Raw genomic sequence first — 13,675 nt, 5'->3', positions numbered from 1 at the left:
CCAGAAGAATCTTCTTTGTAATTTAACTATTTTCAAAGCAATGGCTTTTGACATCTTAAACATACTCATATAATAGACAGGTAGGCTGTTGAGAACACTTTTGATAAGAGTTAGTCTCCCTGCTCTAGATAATATTTTTGCTTTCCACGAGGCTAGTCTATTCTGTATTTTCTCCACCACTGGTTTCCAAGCCGAGCATTTATTCATATGATCTCCAAGGGGGAAGCCCCGATATGTAAATGGACAAGTTGAGTGAAGGCATCCTAAACCTCTAGCAGTGTCCCTAGCCCAAGCATGATCTCTCGAATTCCACGATATAAAGCAGGACTTGCTATAGTTCAGACTCAAACCAGACATCATAGCAAAGAGACATCTAAGATTCTGAAATAATTTGTAATGACCATGGAATTTCTAGGAGCAAAAATAAGTGTATCATCAGCGAATTGAAGGTGTTTCAGGCTTACCTTTGCTTTTCCAATATGAACAGCCTCAATCACCTTCATGTCATTGGACTTTTTTAGGAGGCACACCAGGGCTTCACTGACTAGGATAAAAAGATACGGTGACAGGAGATCACCGTAGGTTGAAATTAGATTGATCTGATATGGTACAAATTAGGTGTAGATTGTGAATTTCAACTCAATTACTTGTATGGGTTAGATTCAAATCAAGTGGTTTCTATCTCATTTATATATGAGTCGAATACAAACCTGAATCAACCTAATTTGTTTGATGGGCTACCCCTTGTTGTCAAGACCAGGTTCTACATGGTATCATTTAGAGTGGTAGGACCATAAAATCCTACAAATAGACTTGTATATGCTAAGATATTTAGTACCTATAGCTAGACTTGATCGTTCATTTCTAAAGCTTAAAACTGCAAATTAAAGTTTTTTTTGACTTTACTTTTAAAAATAAAGTGGAAAAACTTTTAATAATTAGTTTAAAACTAAAATGTTCAAAAACTTTACCTATAAAATTATGAATATAAAATATTTTAAACATATGTATGCATTTCACAATAAAATTGGAGATAAAAAGTCATACTCATATCTCTTTGTATCCAAGAAAAATAGAGCTAAAGTAAATTATATTTCCCACTATTTTATAGAATCATTACCATTTTCTTTAGCTTGAGACAGGCACTATAAATACAGATCACTCACTCAGAAAATTAGAAGCATTAACCCAACAACCAACAATTAAAATGTCAGAGAATGAAGAAGACAATATTGATGGGGCTTGGTATTAAGGTAATGAAGACATGCCAAGATCTTCATCATCATTATCTTCAATAGGAGAACTCATAAATACAATTCAATAGGCAACAAGAAAGCCAAGACTTAGTGATTAAGAGAAACAACAAATCATTCAAACACTATTATCCAAAAAAGTTTGTGATTCATTACCAAGAGCCCAAGAGGGACCATCAATGAAGTGTCTAACCAATTTGGTTACTAAAGGAAAACCATAGGAAAGTTATGGAACAAAGCATTACGAAATAAGAAAGCTCACAAACCATACAATGTCCTAAGACTTTACAAAATTATGGGAGGAAGAAAGTGCTTATAATTGATCCACTCATCTTACAATCACAACCAATGAGAAACAGAACATGTATTAAAGATATAACTACTTATTTAGGAATTTCATCAACAATAACATGGAGGCTAATTAAGTAAGGGGAGATCAAATCTCCCTCCAATCCATTGTATCCATCTTTAACCAAAGGTAACAAGTTACAAAGACTTTCTTGGGTCATTAGTCTATTACAATATGATAGTATTTCACATAAACCAATTACAAACGAATGTATGATTTTATTAACATAGATGAAAAATGGTTTTACTTAACCAGAAAAACATAAAAGGTTTACTTATCTGACAAAGAAAGTATCCCATATAGACATGGTAAATCATCTAAATACATTCCAAAGGCCATGTTCTTTGGGGCCGTGGCAAGACCTAGATGGGCACATGGATATTGTACTTTTGATGGAAAAATAGGCATGTTTCCTTTCATAAAAAATGTGTTAGCCCAAAGAAAATCAAAAAATAGAGACAAGGGGTAGTTGGAAATGAAACCTGTAGATATAATTAACAAAAATGTCTATAGATAAATGTTAATAACTCAACTTATCCCTACAATTATAGCCAAATTGCCTCAAGATGGTCCTGGGACTATATTTATACAACAAGATAATGCGAGAGCACACATTACTCAGACGACCAACGATGGCAACAACATCATAAACAAAGGAGGTTTAAATTCATTCTTTTACAACAACCTCTGAACAATCGAGATTGCAACATTTTAGACTTGAGATTTTTTAGGAGCATATAATCGCTCATGCATAAAAAAATGCCTAAGAACATGAATGAACTAATTACTAAAATTAATGATGCATACTTTGAACTGAATGAGAAGGCATTGACTTATGTGTGGCATTCATTAAAATACCATTTGAATGAGATACTAAAGAATAATGGTTCAAATGACTACACACAACCACAAGTTAACAAGGCAAAATTAGATTCTCAAAGAAGATGGAGATTACAAGTAAAGGCTCCAAGGAGAGAGGTTGAAGAAGCAATCAACATCATTAATCCACAGCAACACAATGCACAGAGAAATGAAGGTGAAGATGAATATGAAGATTTTGATTTAAATGAATTTCCATTTCAAATGGACACAACACAAGAACAAGTTAGTTAAGAAATCAGAACTGTAATAGACTCATGAATTATATCGAATCGCAAACTCTAAAACACATGAATGTTCTTTTTGATTGAATCCTCTCAGTCTATATTTGTACTCATCATTAAGTTCCTTCACCTCATTGTGTTCAAGCAACAAACACATAATCAACCAATATACCGCAACATAAGAGCAACATTGATGCATGTATATTTCATACATTTAACTCCCTGATTCATCATTGAATTTCTAGTTGACATTCTCAGTCAATCATTGTTTTAACATTAGTACAAGCATAAGCTATTTCAATTAGTTGCATACATTGGTGACTACATGTGTAACGGACTATTTTTTTCTAAATATAGGTTTAATATAATATAATAGTAAGTAATGCCAAGTGGAAGACTATCGAACCGTGATTATTGCGAAAAAGAAACAAAACAAAACAATATTTAAAAAAAAAACAAATAAAACTTAAATCATTAAAATAAAATTTTACATATTACATCTTTCTTTAATACATAACTATCGTTTTTACATACCCATAATATAAATTACATATATACTATATCCTAACATCACATAGATAATTCAATAGGTTCATGTAGAGTCACCTGCAGCATTTGCTCCCGATATATGGGAACAACCGATGAAAATCGGTCAGCTAATAAACCGAGTATAAAAACTTACCGCAATTATACAAGTATGGATAGTATATGCACGGCAATAAGTAATAAGCAAAAAAATAAGTGCATCACAATAAATAATATGCAAGGTATCTTATGTATTATAGGGAATTCATTTCATTTTTTTTTCATATTAGATTTATTTCAGCTTGAGTACCAGGGCGTGATTTACTAACACTTCTGCTTGAGTGTTAGGGCGTGGAATCCGATTACTTATTTAATGAATGCAACACATATGATCTTTGTTTGATATATGTAAGGGCCTGTTAGAGTGAGGTAGACCAAAACCCCTAACTTAGTGAGAGTCGTCAGTCCTCTAGTACAATGTTACTCGAGCCACAGGTCAGGTTAAATAACCTTACTGTGTTCGCCGTATTTTACGTGTCGGAAAACACGTCCCACGTTTTTTACATGCCGGAAGCATGGTTCGGCATTTCTTTACTATCAAGCCTTTTTATTATCATGTTACTGTTTTCATATAAATGCAACATTACAATAACATATAATAGAAATAAATTTATAACAACTTACATATAAATAATCATTTATTATTAAACTAAGTCAAAACTTAAATGGGTCTCTAGTATTTATTTATAGATTAATTTTCAATTAGCTTTATTAGTTTCTTAATAATCAATTTTTTAAATGTCTATTTATTATAAATGATAATAAATAGTTTCATCATAAATAAATACTAAAAATGTCTTTAAAAGGACATATTGGGTTTATTATAGATCCTAACCCATTTATCCAAAATTTTAGAAAATAAAATTTTATTTTATTTGATTAATTTCTTAATAGCTTAGTTTTAGATTTAGTACATGAATAATTAATTTTCTTAAGAATAAAATCTACACGAAATATTTTAAAAAAAATTAACTTATTATTAAATTAGTTGGTGTATATTCTTGTTTACCAAATTAAAATAATTTTAATTATTATTTTCACTTTTCTTTCTTTTCGCCTATTATAACATTTTAGATAATTAATTTATTTCTTTAAAATTTTAAATATTACAAAATTTCACAAAAATTGTTTAAATGAAAAGAAAATGTAATAATAATAAAATAAATTCACGAAATGATATATTTTTAACCCAATTTATGAATTTCCTTATTTTATGCGTTTTTTTTTAGCAAAAATTAATAATAATATTTATACTCAACTATAATTCACGAAATTAATACACATTTTATATCTCATATATATATGTACAGAAAAATTTTCGTTTAAAAATATTAATATTTACTATTTTATTAAAATTATTTCAGATTATGCGGTTTTTGGCAATTAAAATGAATAAATCATATAAATAAATTACAACGAATTAATTCACCAAAATTTACAGAAAATTTAATTTATATATACTAAACACATATAAAATTTATGGGCATAATTTTATGTAAATAAATATATATAAGAATTTATACCTTTACTAATTTTACTATTAATCAATTTCCTTTGTTGTAGAATTTCTAGCCGCAAAATTAGCTTCCTCCCCTTGAATTTCTATAATTAACACTAAATACTATTATTAGGAAATTTTTTTGAGGATTTTTAGGAATTTTTCTAGGGTTTTTTAGAGTTTTCTAGGATTTAGCTTATATTTGTGAATTAATTTCTGATTTTTCGATCTCTTTTTTTTTTACTAGACGGTAGACTTTTGATATTTATAAGCTAAAGATTATAAAATTTACTTATTATTTTAATTTACTTATTACTTATATTATATATAAAAGAAAATCAAGAACTTAAGAACGATTGGAATAAAAATCGGAACGAGATTAAAAAGAAAATAATAAAACGAAACGATTATTGAATTTGTCAAAATATTTAAGATTAAGAAAAAGGGTCTGTTACAACATGATGCTACTTTACACATAAATGAGTTGAAAAACCTTTCAGAGGAAAAATATTTCATTATTAAGGATCAAAACAAAAGGAACACATTCATACACAATGCAAGGAACAAGTGAAGCCAACATTTCAAAATCATGTCAATACAACATTACTTAATTTTCATCATAATAATACACATAACATACCAAAATTTTATAGGAATAACCTGCAAAAGACCACATTTGCATAAGAAGCAAAAACCAGTATTTCCCAAAAGAGATTCTAAGCCTCCTCAAAATATCAACTTCATATTAGGAAAGGGGGTTCATGCAATAACATCCTCAAAAGTTCATCTTCCCTAACTACGAATAAGTCTACATCACACGAACCATTTCATTTGTGTCACATTTTGGAGAGTCAAGAACCTGGGGTTATTCCATGGAACAATTTGGAGCTTCTAGATTATGCTTTTCAACATTTTTATTAGAACCAACATGAAATGAAAAGGCAATAAGTATAAGAGATTCTTCATTATTATCTTTTTATCTTTTTCATGAGTTTCAAGAACTCTAAGTTTTGAAGTTGCATCATCTTCAAGCTCTTTTTGCCGTTCAAGTTCACATTCAAGGGACTCTGGACTCATACGCAGTAATTCAACATTGTAGCAATGTGCTCTCCATTTCTCACTACATGAACACGAATATCCATACAAAATACAAATTCTCAGCACCTCTCATTGGTTGATGAAACCGATTGTAATCGAAAGCAAGTATTGTTCAATATAGATTGTAATCCATAAAAAACAAACAGGGGGTCAATACATAATCTACACCAAAAAGTTGTAAACAAAAGCAAATCAAAACCAAAATAACTCATGCAAATTCTCGAAACACAAAAATTCAAGAACAATGTCAAAATCCTGCATAAAATTGCATTACACCACATAAGATTCAATGAAAACTCACAAAACATTAAAAAAACCATTCACATAATATAATAAAAAAAAAAGATCAAACAACCACCAAAAAATAACTTTTTCAAGTGAAAAACTACATAGATTAATGGTAAGACACAAGAAATTCAAACTTTTGAAAGAAAATGGGAAAAAGCACCAAAAACTTCAACTCGGAAAAAAACAAGGGGTTTATGAATCGAGCAAACCCAATCGAAATTGATCTCAAAATGACGAGAATGAAGAGTATTTGATTAATGTTGAGTTCAAAAATGTGTTAAAGGCTGATTAGAAGAGTTTGTTAATTTCGGTTATTTTTGGCGGGAAAGTTTGTTAGATGAGTTTGTTAGCCTTTTTTGGCATTTTTTGGTTTGTAATAACAACCATGCTTAGTTTGTTTGTTAATTTTTGTGTGGTGAAAAATTGTGCTAATTATCTTTATAAGGCACACTTTGGGATTGTAATGAGGTATGATTAAAAATATTACTTCTCCCATCTCTCTTCTCTTTCTCTCTCTATTTTCTGTTCTAAATTTCTGAAATTGTTGTGCATTGAATTCCAGAATCTCAGTTCTGGAATTCTTCCTTATCAAGGTATTAGAGCAACACTGTGCTCTCTCTGACTTCAGTACATTATGGCACCAGTTATTACTAGGCGAGTAACCAAGATGGAGGCTCAACTAGGTGACTTGGAAAGGAAGTTTGAGGAGCAAACCAGAGCTTCTGACCAGAAATTTGATGAGATTCTGCGGATGATGCAGATGATGAAGGATAGTATGGCAACACCAAGGAATGAAAATCGAATTGCTTAACCAAAATTGGGGTATAACCCTAAGCTAGAGTTCCCTAAATTTGATGGTAGTAATGTTAGGGTGTGGGTTAAGAAATGCTGCAAATACTTTGATTTATGTAAAATTCCTAATGATCAAAAGGTAGATCTAGCATCTCTTAACATGATAGGGAAGGCTGAAACCTGGGTAACTAGCTAATTAGCTAGTTGGTCAGTGGTTGATTGGCATGATTTTGTGATAGATGTGAGTACTCATTTCAGATATGAAAGGGGAATGAATGTGGTTGAGGAATTCAATAAGCTGCAACAGACTGACAGCATTGAATCCTATGTTGATGAGTTTGAAAACTTGAAATCTATAATGTTATAGAATGGCTATTGCTTGCCTGAGACATACCTGTTAGAAAGTTTTATAGGAGGTTTGAAACCTGGAGTTAAACCTCTAGTAAGGGCTTTTAAGCCACAATCAATAGCTGTTGCAATTGAATATACTCGGTTATAGGAGGAATCAATTAAAGCCAACTCACAGAAAACCTGGAAACCAAACACACACCTTCAAAAATCTTACCAAAACACAACCCTGAACTACAAAAAACCTTCCCTACTTCCAACTCCTATAGCCAAGCCTTTAGCCATGACCAATACCACCACAAAACCACCTAAAATACCAAAATATGTACCAGCTGATGTTAGGGCAGAAAAATTGCCAAAGGATTGTGTTACTATTGTGATGCACCTTATGATGGAAACCACAAATGCGCTTTCAAAGAGTCCCAACTTTTTACAGTAGAGATTGCTGGCTTAGATGAAGCAGATACTATGGCAGTTGAGTTGGAAGAGCAGGATGAGGTGACTACCAGTGCCCCTTACATCTCCTTAAGTGCCTTGACAGGTGACCAAAATTATCATACTATGAGAATCAAAGTGATAAAGGAGGATTTTCCTATTCACACTCTAGTTGATTCAGGCAGTACACACAATTTTCTAGACATAAGTTTAGCTAGAAAATTGGGATGTGAGAATGAGACCATACCTGGTAAATCAGTCATGGTGGCTGATGGAAACAATTTGCTGTCACTTAGTCTGCAAGAAGTTTACTTGGTCAGTAGCAGGCCATGAGTTCACCACAAAAGTCATGTTAATCCCATTAGGCAGTTGTGACATGGTTTTAGGAATACAGTGGTTGAGTACACTAGGAACTATTGCTTGGGATTTCAAACACTTGACTATGAAATTCAGCATAGGAAGTGAGTCAGTGGAATTGAGAGGTGTTCCTAACAGGAAGCTGAGGATATGGTGTTGGAATATGAAGAGATGATCGAATGCAACAAGAGGGGGGGGTGAATTGTTGTGTAGTAGGTTTAAGATTTTTGCCTCTAATTTTTGCGGAATTGTATCAAGTAAAGAACAAAACTTAAACTCAAAAACGAAAAGAAAAATAATAAAGGAGACAAAGATTTTACGTGGAAACCTTCTTGGCCTAATAAGAAGGAAAAACCACGACCCCCCGGGATTTCAAAATTCTCACTATGTTAAGGCAATCAATTACAATTACACAAAACAATGTTTGCTTCACTTGAAGCTTCTCAATTCTCTAAATGCTTCACTCAAAGCTTCTCTACTTAGGCCTACTTCTCTTCTCTTCTCTTTCTCTCCTTCTCTTTCTCTTCTCTCGATTCTATTCTCTATTCCCTTAGACTTCTCATAAGTCTAATTACAACAAAACACTCAATTACCCTTTACAAGGCCAATTCTCATGAAGATTAAAATTAAGTAGTTGCTCAAGAAAAATATAATGAATTAATTGGCATTCAAAAACAGAAAATATTTTTCTTTGAATAATCTCCCTTAAATGGACACTCTCTATTCATATCCGCTTAACCGTAGCTTCCCTCTTTTATAAAGGGAACAGCCGTCAGTGCACTCAGCCCACGTTCTCCATGAGATGCACTTATCCCACGACTTCCATAAACTTACTTGCTCCCAAAGAAAGTGGGAAGTTAGTTGAAAGTAGGAGTGGAACATAACTGCTGTACGGTTAATATTACATGGGTTAAAGGAAGATCCTAAAATGTAGGAGACTAATTCAAAGTAGAGAACAAGTCTCTTGGATGTCCGAGTTTATAGGAGATAAACAAGGAATTAGTCTTCTCCATGTTTTTAGGCGTATTAAAAATATTTTGCCAATTAATAAATAAATTTAATTAAGCAACTAATTAAATTTTAACCTTTTACATTAACTAAAAACAGAAAACATAATTTTTGTAACTTCCAGTCAATGTCTTCTTCAGACCTGTATTGTGGGGAACAGCGCACTGTCTCCATCTACAACTTTCGTCAGGACTTCAACTCTAGGAACAGTAAACTGACTTCTAAAGCAATTGCCCAACTTCTTGGATATTTAAGACATGTACAACTTCCACGAATCAAGTCATAGGCTTCATCAACGATTTAAATTAAACCGGATATATACCTACAAAACAATCTCTAAAAATATGTTTGTTTATTTAAAAGTGAAGTCATCATCAAAACCTTAAGAGGCCAACAAATTCCCCCTTTTTGATGATGGCAAACTTTATAAACAAACTTAAGTAAAATAGAGTAAAACAAATTTCTTAGAGCATACTAGAGATTAAAGCAACTCTAAATAACTTAGCAAATCAACTTGTTACAATATAATTTACCAAGCATTCACAATAAAACAGTTTACTCCATAATATCAAATATGTTTAAAAATTTTCAAAATTTAATTAATCTAAAACATAAATGAAATAAACTAAAATAAACTAACATAAATAACTAAACTGACATAATTAAACTAACATAATAAAACTAACACAAATTATTAAGTATTTTCAACAAAAACAACTTGAAAACAAATTCACAAAAACAAGTAAATATCCATCAACTTGAAAACACAGAACACAGATGATCATAAAGCTATCATAAACTCAGCACATTATCATCAATAAGAAACAATATAAATCAACCAAGATATGTTACTGTGTATTCACTGCTCTTCTTAAGTTTGTGCATAATCTTCCCCTTTTTGTCATCAATCAAAAAGAATTGGGAGTTATCAAAACTCAGCACAAACCAAATAGATTTGTTAGTGATGAAAACAAGAAACAATAATGAAAGCAAGCACCATAAAAGTAATCAAACCTGCAAATAGTCAATTGTCACAGACCATGAAAATAAAAACAATGAAAGAAAAGTAGCAATTGTTCAAAGGTACATCAACAATGTACCCCAGATGGTACAAAAATAGAAAAAGAAATTGTTTGATAAGTGTCACAACCAACAAATCATTAAAATTATGAGGAGAGGGATCAAGGTTCGGTCTCTTCTTCATCAATGTACTCAGTCTGCACTTCCACTGTGTCCAGCTTGGCACCAAGACGTTGTTCCATTTGGTTTAGCTGATCCACAATTGAAGCAAGCGAGACACGAGTTTCATCTTGAAAGGCAGTGAATTGAGACTGTAGATCAAGGAGCTTGGAGAGAATGGTATGTAAGGAAACTGCAGGAATAGAGTCAAAGTTAGTACAGCCAATATTAGGTGAAGTGTGTGATTGTGGTGGTGGTGTAAACTGTATTGGTGATGGAGGTGGTGATGGAATTTGATGTGGTGGTGAATTGGCTGGCTTAGGAGAGGAAGGTTCATTAGGTGTGGGCTCAAGGATGGTGTCAGATGGTGTTTCATCAACCACAGTAGCCTTGCGTTTCGAGGCCAACCTCCTACTCTTCCTTTGCATTGACTTAGCCTTTTTCCTTATAGCCAACACAATCTCTTCATCATTGGAATCACTGCAGAGATTGTGAGGAACATTTTCATCCAAGGCCTCCTTTTGCTTTTCCTTTTCCCCCTTACTTTCAGCTCCATCCTGTTCCTCTTTCTTAGATGTTTCAATATTTTCAGAGGGAACAGGATCTTGTTCCTTTTCTTCCTTATCCTCCTTGTCCTCCTTGTCCTCCTTTTCCTCTTCAACTTCTTCAGCCCCATCTTCTTCAGATTCAACTTCTACAACCTCCTCATGCATCAAAACTCCCTCATCATTCAATTTCAAAAGCAAATTTCGTAAACATTTAGCACCAATTTTCATGTTGGGACCCATTGGGAACTCCAACCCTTCCAATGGTACCTCAAATTTTCTAAAAATCCAGGTTAGCAACCCTCCATAACCAATGAAACTTTTCTTTTCAATGTAGTCTGATAAATGAGAGATCATCAATGAAGGAAAATTTATTTTAATATGTTTTTCCATGCAGTAAATTAAAGTGGCGTCACGCAAACTCACTTGACTACGTTTTGAGTTTCGTGGTAAAATGAATCTGCGAGCAACATTGTACAACAACTTATGCATAGGAGAAAGAACATTGTGACTGATTTTCCCTTTCTGATCAACTCCTAAAAATTTTAGAATTGTTCGTTCATTGATGCCAGAAAATGCAATCTTCGACCCAATATAATATGTATCAAAACCAACATTGGGAACATTAAACCATTCCCCTAATAAAGCACTGTTAAATTCTATTTTGATGTTCTTGACACTACTAGAACACGTTCCACAATCATTTGAGAAATTTGAAATGAATTCTCGCATTAGATTTGGAAAAATGGAATTGCAACTAAAATTTGTCATCAAAATCTCCCATTCTTGATTTTGTAAAATGTCATGCAATTTAGGAAAATAAGTAGAATCATACCAGTACTTGTCTAACCCAAATCCTACAGACATTTCTTTTGCAACTTCTTCAGCACTATTAGGATCAGCAAGCTTCGAACGTTTGACTACTTTGGAAGATGATCCACCTTTTGGTGATGAGATCTTGCGTTTTGTACCAGTAGGTTCAGTAGATTGTTTGGGTGATGTATTTGTGGTTTCTTTGGTGGTGAGTGGTGCAGCATCCAGTAATGGTGGAGGATGAACCACTCTCAGAGGTTTTGGCTGTGATTGTTTACGGGATTTAGGGGTTTTCTTTGAGGAACTTGGGGTTTTCATTTTGAAGTGTTGAATAGATTGAGAGATAGGGAGGAGGACGGTTTCTTGAAGAGGAATTGAGAAGGCGTGTGAAGTGTGAAGTAAGAGAAGGGTTTAATAATGTGATGAAATGACGGTTTCCTTAAGTCCAATCCCTTTAATGCTCTAATCATAGCGTTTGATATGGAAAGATTTTGAAGAGATGGGATTGAAAACCGTTTCCCATTATTTTTATTTTAAGTTGGCCGTAAAAAAATGTGAAATATGAAAACAAAATATGAATAAATAAAATATGAATATGAATATTAAAATAAAATATGAAAACAAAATAGAAAAATGATGAATTATGAAAAAAAATTATAAAGAAAATAACGAACATATTGTTGTGGTCTGATCAAACTAACAACATGCAAACAAGAAAATATTCATAGTACAAACTTCATTACGTGTTTACCTGATCCATGCAATAATTGATTTTCAATCAAAATTTTGAGGTTGATTCCTGACCCTGTTTTCTTTTCATGATGCTTCATTGGAAATTTTATGCAACCAACTTTAGTGGAGCTTGATCATACCAAGTTCCAATCTCATCTTTTCATATTGTTCCCTTGGAAGCGGTTTGGTCAAAATGTCTGCAACTTGTTCATTAGTATTAACATGCTTTAATATAATATTTTTGTTTTCTACATTATCCTTAAGAAAATGATGTCTAATATGTATATGTTTAGCTCGTGAATGATGCACTGGATCTTTAGATATACATATGGCACTGGTATTATCACAATAAATAGGAACACATTCAAATTTAATACCAAAATCTCTTAGTTGCTGTTTTATCCAAAGCATTTGGGAACAGCAACCTGCTGCTGCCACGTATTCAGCTTCGGCTGTGGATAATGCAACCGTGTTTTGTTTCTTGGAACTCCATGAAACTAAACAAGAGCCAAGAAATTGTACCATACCTGACGTGCTTTTTCTATTAACTAGATCACCTGCATACTCTGCATCACTAAAACCTTTTAAATCATAAACATCACTTTTAGGATAAAATAAGGACAAGTCGTCTGTTCCCTTCAAATATCTTAAAATTCGTTTGACTGCCGTGAGATGTGATTCTTTAGGATTTGATTGAAATCTAGCACATAAACCAACACTAAATGAAATATCGGGTCTACTTGCAGTTAGATATAATAAGGAACCTATCATGCCTCGATACATTGTTTGATCTATGTTAGTTCCTTTTAGGTCTTCATCTAATCTAACATTTGTAGCCATGGGTGTATGGTTGGTTTTAGCGTTGTTTAGCCCATACTTCTTAAGAAGTTCTTTTATGTATTTTTGTTGATGAATAAAAATACCATTTTCAGTTTGTTTAATTTGCAAACCAAGAAAGAAATTTAATTCTCCCATCATGCTCATTTCAAATTCTGTGCCCATTAGGTTAGCAAATTCCTTACATAATAAATCATTAGTAGCACCAAAAATAATATCATCAACATAAATTTGAACAACCAAAATATGAGAACCTTTATTCTTAAAGAACAAGGTTTTGTCGATTTTTCCTCTAACAAAGTTATTTTGTATAAAAAACTTTGACAGTCTTTCATACCATTGCCTAGGAGCTTGCTTTAAGCCATATAGAGCTTTATCAAGCTTATAGACATGATCAGGACAAGAGGTATTCTCAAAACCTGGAGGTTGTTCAACAAAAACTTCTTCATCAAGAA

The sequence above is a fragment of the Amaranthus tricolor genome, chromosome 12, assembly GCF_026212465.1.
Source record: "Amaranthus tricolor cultivar Red isolate AtriRed21 chromosome 12, ASM2621246v1, whole genome shotgun sequence".
Classification (NCBI taxonomy): domain Eukaryota; kingdom Viridiplantae; phylum Streptophyta; class Magnoliopsida; order Caryophyllales; family Amaranthaceae; genus Amaranthus; species Amaranthus tricolor.
The sequence above is the reverse complement of the archived record's forward strand: the minus strand, read 5'-3'. Positions refer to the sequence as shown.